At 37.4% G+C, this 11,968-nt stretch overlaps 1 protein-coding gene across 9 annotated transcripts in view; it reads right to left on the reverse strand.

Moving 5' to 3' along the window:
• The window catches only part of ctnnd1 (catenin (cadherin-associated protein), delta 1), a 32,498-nt gene extending 22,434 nt beyond the window's left edge, over nucleotides 1–10,064 (reverse strand). For 4 of the 9 annotated variants that reach the window (XM_067402573.1, XM_067402574.1, XM_067402572.1 and 1 more), the window contains exon 1: nucleotides 9,686–10,017. The gene's annotated coding sequence lies outside the window, so the exon portion shown is untranslated. Of the gene's footprint in view, nucleotides 1–6,401; nucleotides 6,573–8,120; nucleotides 8,241–9,685 lie in introns of those variants that run through there. The other 5 variants (XM_067402571.1, XM_067402575.1, XM_067402578.1 and 2 more) reach the window with 5 other exon arrangements.
• Between the last annotated feature and the right edge of the window lie 1,904 nt (nucleotides 10,065–11,968).

Genomic DNA, 11,968 nt, shown 5'->3' on the forward strand with positions numbered 1-11,968 from the left:
TCCGATCATTTACAATTGAACTTCCCAAATTCTCAAGATTACAGATAAGCAAAAGTGAAAGAGAAACAAGCACATAGCTGCACCTGCCCTTGTCCATGAAACTTTACTATGCATCATTACAAAAGATAATCAAAACAAAGAAACATGCAAGAGCATGAGTTTGTGCACCAAGAATAATGGGACAAAAGTAAAAAAAAAAAAATCCAAAACCGCAACCAAAAAAGTGATAAACAGGCAAACATGATAACCAAATTCCCCAAAACTCACCTGCATGAAAGTACAACTACATAACTATGTTTACAGGTATAAAGTTCACCCCAAAAATTAAATTGTCAACATTTACTAATCCTCATGCTATTACTATTGCACCATGACCAAGTCGTATCTGGCAGTGGTTGACTGATAAGGATTTTTTTTTTTTTTTTTTTTTGATGGCCAATGGCGATGAGCAGGGTGGCCGATATAAGCCTATATAATTTTACACTATTTAGTAAATGCTTCGGATAATGTAAATTACACATGTATAATTTTGGTAATGACATTTATATTTCAATTTATATTTAAAAATAATTTGAATTGTAAAATAAACATTTATACTTTAGAAAGGAACTTCTTAATTCTGTTAAAGGGTTAGTCCACCCAAAAATGAAAACTGTCATCATTTACTCACCCTCATGTCGTTTCAAACCCATAACCTTTGTTCATAACACAAATTAAGATGTTTTTAATGAAATCTGAAAGCTTTCTGTCCCTCCATTGGCAGCCTCAACTGACTGCAGCGGTAGTTGTCTAGCAGTCAATGGGAAGGACAGAAAGCCTTTAGATTTCATTAAAAACATATTCATTTGTGTTCCGAAGATGAACGCAAGTCTGACGGGTTTGAAACGACATGAGGGTGAGTAAATGTCAATGATGCCAATTTTCATTTTTGGGTGAGCTAACTCTTTAACCCAAGTATTTTTAAAAACAAAGCAGCACAGATTGTGTCATAACAGGTCCAATTCCGATACACAAATTCTGAATATCAGCCGATACAGCTCCGATACCAATCCAATAAATACCAGGGACAGCGCTAGGCCTAATTTAGGGAGGATTTAACCCTAAAATAGCCCCCCTAAAATAGGATGGATATAGTGCAAAATAGTTTAAAATTAAAGATTTGACATGTTAGTGCTTGTCCAGTGATAGCCAGTCTCTCCTGTCTGCATCCAACTCACACAACCTTGCAACTTTCGCGTTTTCACATGCCTCTTAACAGAGAATAGTGAACTAAGCTTGAGTATGTGCGATCACAAATGAGAGACAAAAGCTTTGAATAATGGAAAGATTATCAGTGAATAAAAGACTTATATTTCAGCTTCAAATTTATGGCTTCAGAGCTCTTTGGAACAACGTGAGGTTGAGTAAATATTGACAGTTTCATAAAACAAATGTATAAAGCATGAGCCATATGGTACACTTTAAAGGGTTAGTTCACCTAAAAATGAAAATTCTGTCATTACTCACCCTCATGTCGCTCTAAACCGTAAGACCTTTGGTCATCTTCAGAACACAAATTAAGATGTTTTTGATGAAATCTGAGAGCTCTCTGACCCCTCCATTGACAGTAATTTAACCACCACTTTCAAGGTCCAGAAAGTTAAAAGCTTAATTTTATGAAGCGACAAGAATACTTTTTGTGTGCAAAAAACAAAAAGTTACGACTTTATTCAACTTCTCCTACGGCGTTTACATTCAGCACTTCAAGGTTTTACTCAGACCGCCGGCTCACTATTGGCCGATGCTGTTCACGTGAGCAGCACGACGCACGCATGTGATGCTGATACAGGAGCCGGCTAATACTGAGCCGTCATTCTGATGCAGAACCTGGAAACGCTGCACTGTCTATACAACAAACACTGAGAAGAATGACAGGGTAGAGACGAAATTGTTGAATAAAGTCATTATTTGTGTTTTGTTTTAGCGCACAAAAAGTATTCTCAACTCTTCATAACATTAAGATTGAACCGCTGTAGGTCGGACTAATTTAACAATTTCTTTTCTACCTTTCTGGGTCTTAACAGTGGTAATTAAATTGCTGTCTATGGAGGAGACAGAGAGCTCTTGAATTTCATCAATATATCTTAATGTGTGTTCTGAAGATCTTATGGGTTTGGAACGACATGAGGGCGAGTAATGACAGAAATTTCATTTTTGGGTCAACTAACCCTTTAAGGTACATTAGTCGTTTTGTGTGCTTGATGCTTTTTTGTATGGAAAAATTGTCAATGTATTGGAAGAATTGTCAATTTTGATTTTATGGTGACTTTAATCTTGTTTTTGAATCTTTATCTACAGATCTGCAGGGATCGAACCATCCCATCTGCAAAGCCACTGCAAAAATAAAGTACAAACTCAACTGAGAATTTCTAGGCATCCACTAAAGTACAAACAGAAAAACTACTGTGCATGTCGGAAACTATTTTAAGTAGACCACAAAAGCACAACAAGCAAAAAAAACAATCACCAAAACACACAGTGGCTATCATGAGACCAGGATTGAAATGGCAGCAAGCAGGAGTCAAGGCCAAAATGTACAAAACAGCAGCATAGGAAAAGCTCCGCCTCACCGAGTGCTGTAGCCACTGACGATTCAGGCAGCTAACTCAACCCAGCACACGACCACTCACTCTCTCGTGCCACACAACGGAGTGTGAGCGAAAGAGAGAGAGAGAGAGGAAATATTTGCAGCTGTCTGCTTAGTGGTTTACAGAACAATAGCAAATGTGTGTCCACTACAGAGAATCAGTTGAGAGAGGGACAGCAGTGGGGTGTGCATATGCCGTGGTGACTTTAGTTCGCAGGGGGGTGTGGGTGGGTGTGATTGCATTGTCCTTGAAAACACAGACGCAGCAGGCAGTTTCAACTAGGACTGAAACTGTTTTTCCACCTCTCTTCGACTTCCCTCCCCACAAAGCAAACAGACTCTCGTAGAAAGCGAGGAATGAACACACACACATTCCAGCTTGTATTGTGGCATGTCAGATCCTGTCTCTGCTCCTCTGGCAGCTTGAAAATAACTGGAAAACACTTCCCTTCCTTTTTCCTTATATGTCGCTCTTTCGCTGCATTCTCTATGACATATGTCCTCATTCTTTTCCTAAGCATCTGATTGAAGAGTGTGTAACCGATGACTCATTCACATCTCAGACCGTTTCACTCTGATGCAAGTATCATTTAGACAACAAAGACTTCTGATACACTCTTCATAGAGTACAACACAGAAGGGAGTGTCTAATCTTTATCTATTATACTGCTCTTAGGAATACTTGATTCTGTTGAAGACAATCCCAACATTTTGTGGTCAAATATTTTTTTTATTTATACAGTGTTAGTTTCACATCTTTTGTATAACTCTGTGGTCTCAGTCCATTATCATTTCAACTTACATCATTTCCTGTCCATTTGTTCATTTAGTAAGCAGTCTGTAATCTGTGTGCTAATGTACAGTACAGCGGGACATTATCGCAAAATAAACCCAATTTAGGATGACAGAAGACGTGTTTTTTCCTGAACGCATTACTACTAATGAGACTCCTTAAAAGGTAGGGTAGGTAATTTTCGGAGGCTGGCAATAGCGAGCTAGCTTTAGAAGCATAGGATCCCACCTTTCCTTCAGAGTCTAAAAAGCCACTTCTTCAGAAAACATGAACGGGTACAGCTGGGAGCAAACAAAAGCGTCATCAGAGAAGGCGTTAAACTACCTCATGTCTCAAAGCACGCAACATTACAATAATAATGAACTCAACTGTGCACTGACCTGTACCACCTGACTGCTGCAGATTCATTTCGGCGATGATAGCGTTGCCATTGAAAGGCATAAATTCAAGTGATTGGGAAGAACATTTTATGGTCCTATGCCTTCCACAGATGAGATATATATACATATAAATACATTTAGACCACTTAACTTAGTGATTGCTATCAGGATGTGAAAAGACTTTCAGCCAGCATAACAAAAAATGTTTCTGGAACAAATTGCCTAGCCTGACACAAACATATTACAATAATATTGGTTACATCAACGTGAATTAAAAAAATCTGGATAGCGGTGTCAAAAACCGTGTCCAAAAATGGTAAACTCAAATGAAAGCTCCCGCCAAAAAAAAAAAAAAAAGACAGGTAACGATGTAACAGAAGGAGCGACATCATTTCTTCTGTATTGTGATGTTCATCCGAGTAAAAATTATCATCAGTTTGGTTCAAAGCATCGGTTGTTCACTGGATGGAGGCAGATCTGAACATGACCATGTGGTCGACTGAAAGGAAACGGCCCGTGTACATTATGAGTATGACTGAGTTATGACATTTTAATGAAACATTACGAGGTCCAATAAAGAAGTAAAAAAAAAAAATGAAACATGCATGGACGAATGGTTCACAATAAGGAACATCAAGATGCATTTAGAAAACATACATAATATACATATATAAAATGGGGTGAAGATCCATTTCTTGCCAATTTTGATGTAACTAGTCCTTTCTAGTTCACCCAAAAATGAAAATTCTGTCATCATTTACTCGCCCTCAAGTTGTTCAAAACCTGTATGAATTTCTTTCTTCTGCTGAACACAAAATAAGATATTTTGAATAATATGGGTAACCAAACAGTTGATGGACCCATTGACTTCCATAATATGGAGGGGAAGAAAAAACAAAAAACAAAAAAAAAAAACATGGAACCAAATCAACTGTTTGGTTACAAACATTCTCAAAAATGTGCTCAGCAGAAGAAACAAATTCATACGGGTCTGGAACAACTTGAGGGCGAGTAAATGACAGAATTTTCATTTTTGGGTGAACTAACCCCCTTAACCGTAATGACACAAGGAAGTGACTCATTGCAAACTCAGACGCTATAAAGTCCACAAAACAAGTAGTGTTGTGTTATAGGTGTAATGTCTAGTTGATTGGGATTTGTTTACACAAATAAAAAAATCTTTGGCTGTGTCCGAAACAGAAGGCAGCTGTCTTGCTGACTGGTCAATCAATAACTTCTCAGACAGCAATTTGGTGGGAAGGAATAAGGAAACAGAGCATCCAAATCACAGATCAAAGAGATGCACCTTAATGCTACACCTAAAGACCTAAAATTAATCCAAATCAAATATTTAAAATTGGAAAAAAGGTGTTAAATATTTAAAAAGCATATAAAAAACATCAACTTAAAGGCTTCCTAGCAGACAGGATACACAAAAACTGGACTTGGCCTTGATGCCTTCCAACCTACAGATGCTTCATTTTTCAAGTTTCGGACACAGCCTGTGTGCGTTACAAATAGGCCTCCACAGGACGCTATACCAACTGCAAGAGTTCTCGTCTTCTAAGGAGAAAATTGTCATGGGACGACTCTTTAAATAGACCTGACCTAGAACACCCTGAAACTTGGGCAAAAATCACATAAAACATGATTTAACACCACAGGTACACTATATCTGCAGAGTTCAGCATGCTGAACTATGCGACAAAAACCCAGCATCACTGGCACAAAAAACACATCTGGTCAAATGCCAGTCCATATTAAGAAAGTGTGATTCATCATGCACCAAAACCTCACCAACACTGCCCTGAGCTCTGCTGGGATTAGAGAAAGAAAGTACCCTGTGTGACATCATCAACGCATCATCAAAACCATCTGATTCGAGAACTCTGGCAGTATCGGACATAAGCCTGCCTGAGTAATTTAATTTGTCAGCTGCTTAATCATTTGCGTCCTCTAATGGGATAGCAGAGGTATTAGACACCTAAGCCAGTAAGCATCCCAACTCTAAACACCTTGGGCCGAGATAACGCTCATAGTGAGACACAGTATTACAGGGCACAGTTAAACACAGTTTAAACACATTAATAAGGACCAGTGAAGAGATCACGCTGTATAACTGCAGACTGCAGCTGCAGCAGGCAGTCAAAAATGATCATCATATGCATGTGGGAGGCAATTCAGACAACAGCTGCTGACTTCTGCTCCAAATATGTGGATTATGGGAGGAAAAACAATAAGCGGACTATAATGTGCCTTTATATGGAGTGACTTTGAGACAAAGTCAATATAGGTGTCTTGACTAGAAAAACACCTTTTAAATACTCATACCAATGTGAAAATTCCAATAATAGCATTTGTAGTACCATTTCACCAAACATCAAGCATGCTTCTTGGTTCCTGCTGACTCAGGCAAAGCAGAAATGTAAAGAGCAACACCATCAGCACTGGCCTGGCTCCAAACTAATGCTCAGTGAACTTTGGTACACACGCAGCCAACTGATCCACGATCAGCCATGCACTTTAATCCGCTATAACTCTAACTGCCGCCAGCGCCCAGCGTATATTAAAGTCTCAAAGCGTTAGGGAAGCATCTACTGACCTTTTCAGCACGGATATATCAATCAGTCATTACACATTATAGCCTTTACTTCTCATTCAGACAGCTTGCAGTCAACACAGCGTAGACCAGGAAATGGGAGTGCCGGTGACGTAATACTTTTTAAACATCAACCTGAGAACGTTACTGCAGGTAAAAGGTAACAACCAAGGGCGGAGCGTCCTTTCTTTTCCTGTAATGACGCTGCCTGGAATTTGAAAAGTATAGTTCTGTAACCACTAAGGGAAAAGAAGAGGATGTGCTTTTTTTAAACCATGCACTATTTCTCTCCACACAGCACTTTCCTTTGCAAGAAATGCAATAGAACAAGTGCTAATTCATTTTTATTTAGCCAAATCTGAGATATGATTCATATATTGGAGTGGACCATTTGATAGAACTGGAAATTTTTTATAATGTGAACAATTTACATAGGACTTCTCTATAGAATAGTCCAAAAGTATATACATTTGGAAGAATAATGCTGTTATTAAAGAAAGTCCTTTATCTCCTTTTCATCTTCTTAAAAAAGTAATCAAAACCATATCTCTTTAACAGTTATTTCTTCCAAGCTGGATTAGATGGGATCAACTTTAAATGACCAAAAAAAATGAAAACTTTTTGGAGATTCCTGTTGCTAGTAATAAGCAGAAGACTGGCTGGTTGGTTCACTTGAAATACTGTATTAAAATAAGATAAAAGAGGCTCATGGAAATATTTTACACACCATCTATCCTGTCAGTTCCTTAATTGCTAAATAACCATTGACAACAAGTAATGTTTAAATAGTTAACCCAAAATGAAAACTGTCATCCTGTAATCCCCCTTGTGTCATTTCAAATCTTTATGACTTTTTCCTCTGTGGAATATAAAAGATGATCTTCTGCAGAAGAGTCATACAGGGTGAGTAAACAATGACAATTTTCATTTTTCAGTGAACCATCCCTTTAAGCAAAAAGGTATGAGATGCCATAGCATATTGTGAATAGCCGCTGTCCCAACATGAACTAAAACAGCACTTTACTGTTAGTTACGATATATTAAAAATATTGAGAATATGCATTTAAAAAGTTAGCAATATAATAAATTACAAAAGGTCTGGAATTTATTATGCAAGATCTAGAATTTTAGCTAAACTTCATAGACAAAAACTTGCACAATTAATGCCCAGTTCCTTTAGAGTTTAAAAATTTTCAACATTTAAAATAACAACAACAACAACAACTCAAATTTGTAAGTTACAACACTAATTTTTGCATTGATTCATACAATACAATGCTCAGTAATTATGTACTGGTATGTTATGATAACTGTATAATTTTCGTTTAAAGAGATATAGATTATAATTTATTATATATATATATATATATATATATATATATATATATATATATATATATATATATATAAATAATTTCATAAGCAAAAAATTACACAATGTGCAAGGTTCAGATTTGTTCTTTAGAGTTTGTTCTTTTTTAAAATAATAATAATAAAACTCTTAGCAAGTTACTATACTGATTTTTGTTTGCATTGACACACTACAATTCAGTGCTCTAATATCCACAGGTATGTAGTGTTAACTGTACATTGTTTTTATGCTACTTCAGAAATGATTAAACAGTGTTTTTAATAACAGCACTGTGTCCTTCCGTGCTTGAAAGACACACCCTGGTGTTCACATTAGAGCCGGTCATTACAGCGGTCAAACTATTTGGTTACCCGACATTGAGGAGTCGCCTTCAAAGACACACCTCCCTTCACAGTCTTTGAGCAATTCTTCAGTAACGGGAGAGTTGAGCTTCCTCCATGGGTGGGGGGCTCCCAAATCGGGCGAGTGTACACATGTACCGGCCTTCTCAGGTCAAGGTAGACGAGTATGAAAAATCCCAAACATTCCTGCTTTGAGGCTTTTTGCTCAGGGTCTGATAAGCATCATGAGCGGCACTGGCTCACGCTGGGCTTCTCAAGACTAGACGTGAGGTAAAATCACACACACCGTTTAACCTGCTGCTTCACACGGGTTGTGTGTAAATGAGAGTCACTGTTAACACACACACACTGAACCGCGCCTTTCCCTTCCCCCACATACACACACCCTTTCAATAAAATACCAACTCAACAGGTTCCCAGACTTTTTTTCCTAATGATTATTGCACGTACCCGATGAGTTAACTGACCGAATTTCGCCCTCTTCTGGGAAAAAATACGCTCGGAGTCAAAGTCACGTAAAACCTGAGAAATCGTCTTGTTACACCTGTGAGATTCCGACGAGTTCAGGTGAACCAGTATGTGGCGAATTAACTTACATATCTGAATCCAAAACAAGTGAATCGAGCCAATATACTGTGCTAATAAGAAAACGCAATTTTAAACTCAAATACATTAATTCTCATCTGTAAATCATAATTATTTTTTCCAATTGAAGCCAGTAATTCATTAAGAGTCGCACTAGATCTAATTAAAAATCTATAAAATACAAAGGCTACTATATTTTGCAACTTGTTTTATCAATAAAAAAAAATAAAAATAACGCTTTTTAAAATGGTCAGGTGACTTCCGCAAACTCAGGTGTGTTAATGGGCCTCGACCTGTTTTACTTCACTTTACACTCACTGCCATTAATTCGCCCAAAAATGCACAAATATCCACTTTGAATTAACACATGGAAGTCATAATGACAACACCTACAATTAAATCAAAATACATTACAGTCCTGAAAGTGCAAAAAGGAGGAAAAGTCTCACGGAGGTGCATAAACTATTGAAATCGTCACATTATAGATGAGGCACTGAAGCTAATCTAAATGTAAATCAGTTTCTGGATTCATTTGCAGAAATTATGGCTTGGGCATAATTAAACAGAGGAACATTATCATAATATTTACTCACGAGAATAAAACAAAGAGTTTTCCAAACCAATAACTTTATCTGTACTATTTATCCTGGTTATCTGCAACAAGGTTGGGAAAAAAAAAAACACCGAAACGCTCAGCTAGCAGGGTTTCTTTCACGAAGCCTGCATTACAATATAAAGAAAAGACTATGCACCCGATTTAAATTGAACTTTAAGGAATTTTAGGAAAACAATCTCCCTTCGTCCCGATGATCCTCACGCTCGTGCCATTTCGATTAGCACGGCAGCTAACTCCACTAGCCTGCTAACATGGAGAGCTGGCTAACTTTGTTCTACTCCACAATTAAGAGGCCAAACAGGGAAAACCAGAGGACAACAAAGAAAGCCAACACAGAGATCAGAACAAACAGAAGAGTTTCCATAGTGTCTACCTTTGTTTTTGGTTTCGTTAAAGTCCCGATGTGAGGTCGTGGCCTATCGAAACGGGCTTCACTATGGCCAGTTTCAGATTTTCCAAGCGGTAGGAAGTGATTGGTAATTCCAAACGTTTGCTGCTCTATATTTGGGCGTTTCAGCCCCACGCTACGCCAGACTCATCTGCCCTATTTTATGAGTTCGCTTTCTAACGCGTGGCCTGTAACGCGTTTCCCTCGGATGAAGCAAAACAAAGAAGAAACCTGAGATGAACAAATTTAAGTAGTCTTTTTAAAAACCCACCAATCTATCTCGCTCGCTCCCCTTGTTCACTCCTCTCTTTGCTCGTCGTCCCACTGAAGCGTCTGACCCCTCCCCTGTGAAACAGGAGTTCAGCTCACCGACACCGCTTGGGTTTTTGGGCGGGGACACGACTGACTTTTCAATATGCAAGCGAAAGAAAAATGCAATATTACATGGAAAACATGGTGTAATAACGCGCTTCATCGCAGTTATTCATTGCTGTGTGAATTATCAGTCATCTCTGCTTTGTTAATATCCATGCCACGAGACAACGACTTTTCGCGACACCTGTGATACCTCGTGTTGGATTGATTGGAATCGAGTTAAGGGAGTTAATTCCACCAAAAAGTAATAGTTTATGGGGAACAAAAAAGGAATTTAAATAAAATAAACAACAATAAGTAAATAACCATGCGTTTCTCGTACAATTTAGTTGTATGTGTTTATTAAACCACTCCTTTATTAAAAAATCAGTCACATTTCTTTTATTTATCTATATATTATTTGCATATACATATTTATTTCTGCATTTTGTATAATCAAATAATACTTGAAGATCTATTGAGGGTCTCTCAGATTTAAGCTCTCCAAAGGGTTTAACCAGTAAATGGTGCCTCGAGTGTCTTTTTTAATTTGTATTCATTTCACATTCATGCATTTTCAAGATGAACTACAAAATATATGACTCCATTGAATTTAGTGGTTATTTTCGTTTTGTTTGATTAAAATCTTGATGGACCTTCACTTGTTACCATGAACTCACATTGCATTCAAAAACATATGAATTATTAATAGTCCATCTCATTTCTGTCTGTTGCTCAGAAGACTTCCTGAGGTCACCAGATGGATGTGTCACTTGAATGTTTGAGAAACAGACTATTTTAGAAGTTACAGACCAAAATAATGATATTGGGTATTTCTGATAGCCGGTTCATGCTTTCAAATAAGCATTTCAAAGGAATGAAATATTATCTGTGGATAAAAATATTGTCTGTGTCGCTCTTTAAACTTAAAATACTGAAGGCAAACGTTTAAATGTTAGAAATAATCAACTAATTTCCTATATTTATCATCTTAAAGCAGAATGACTCATGATCAGTCTGTGTGGGCCACTTTCATTTCAGTGTGGGAGATGACAGGAACACTGAGTTCCCCACCCAGGAAATCAGGCTCAGCTGATATTAAATCTCAGTTGATGATGAGAACTGACCTCGACACAACCGTATGGGAGTTTGTGGATCATTGAAGCATTCAGTAGCTGAGTCAGAGTTGTCCTAGCAAGTACAGGAGCACACAGTATAGCTCCAGGTTTAAAGGTCACTCCCTTGACCCTAGGGTGCAAAAAACTTTCAACAGCCACAATGTAAAGAATTCCACGGTTGTCCATGTGATATTGCACATCGGTGTCGGTTAAAGGTCACATGGCATATTGTGAGCCACCAGGCAGTTTGTTGCTAAAACTAGCCCTATAGAAATTTAAGGAGTAGTTTAACTGAAAATCAAAGGAAGGTTAGGATCACTGCAACACCTATTAGTCCATTTCTCAGGCTTTATCAAATATTTATTAATAAAGAATATGATGCAAAGCTGCTATTTTTCTTTTAGTTTATGCTTTTGGATAGGATTAATATATTATGTATTGTAAGGCATATAGGTATGTAACCCAAACCCCCCTAAAACAAACATGTAATATACAGTACAAATATCTTTTCTTTATTATGACACACTTTACACTGATACTTGATACATTATTTATACTTCAGTTTTAGGCCCCAAAGCGGTTTAAGACCATTCAACATATACTACCATTCAAAATTTTGGGGTCAGTATGATTTTTTTTCTTTTGAAAATAAAAAAATAAAAGATACTTTTATTCAGCAAGGATGCATTAAATTGATTAAAAGTGGCAAAGACGTTTATATTGTTACAAAACATTTTTATTTCAGATAAATGCTGTTATTTTAGACTTCCTACTCATCAAAGAATCCTGAAAAAAA

Source organism: Chanodichthys erythropterus, chromosome 12 (genome assembly GCF_024489055.1).
Source record: "Chanodichthys erythropterus isolate Z2021 chromosome 12, ASM2448905v1, whole genome shotgun sequence".
In the NCBI taxonomy this organism is placed as follows: domain Eukaryota; kingdom Metazoa; phylum Chordata; class Actinopteri; order Cypriniformes; family Xenocyprididae; genus Chanodichthys; species Chanodichthys erythropterus.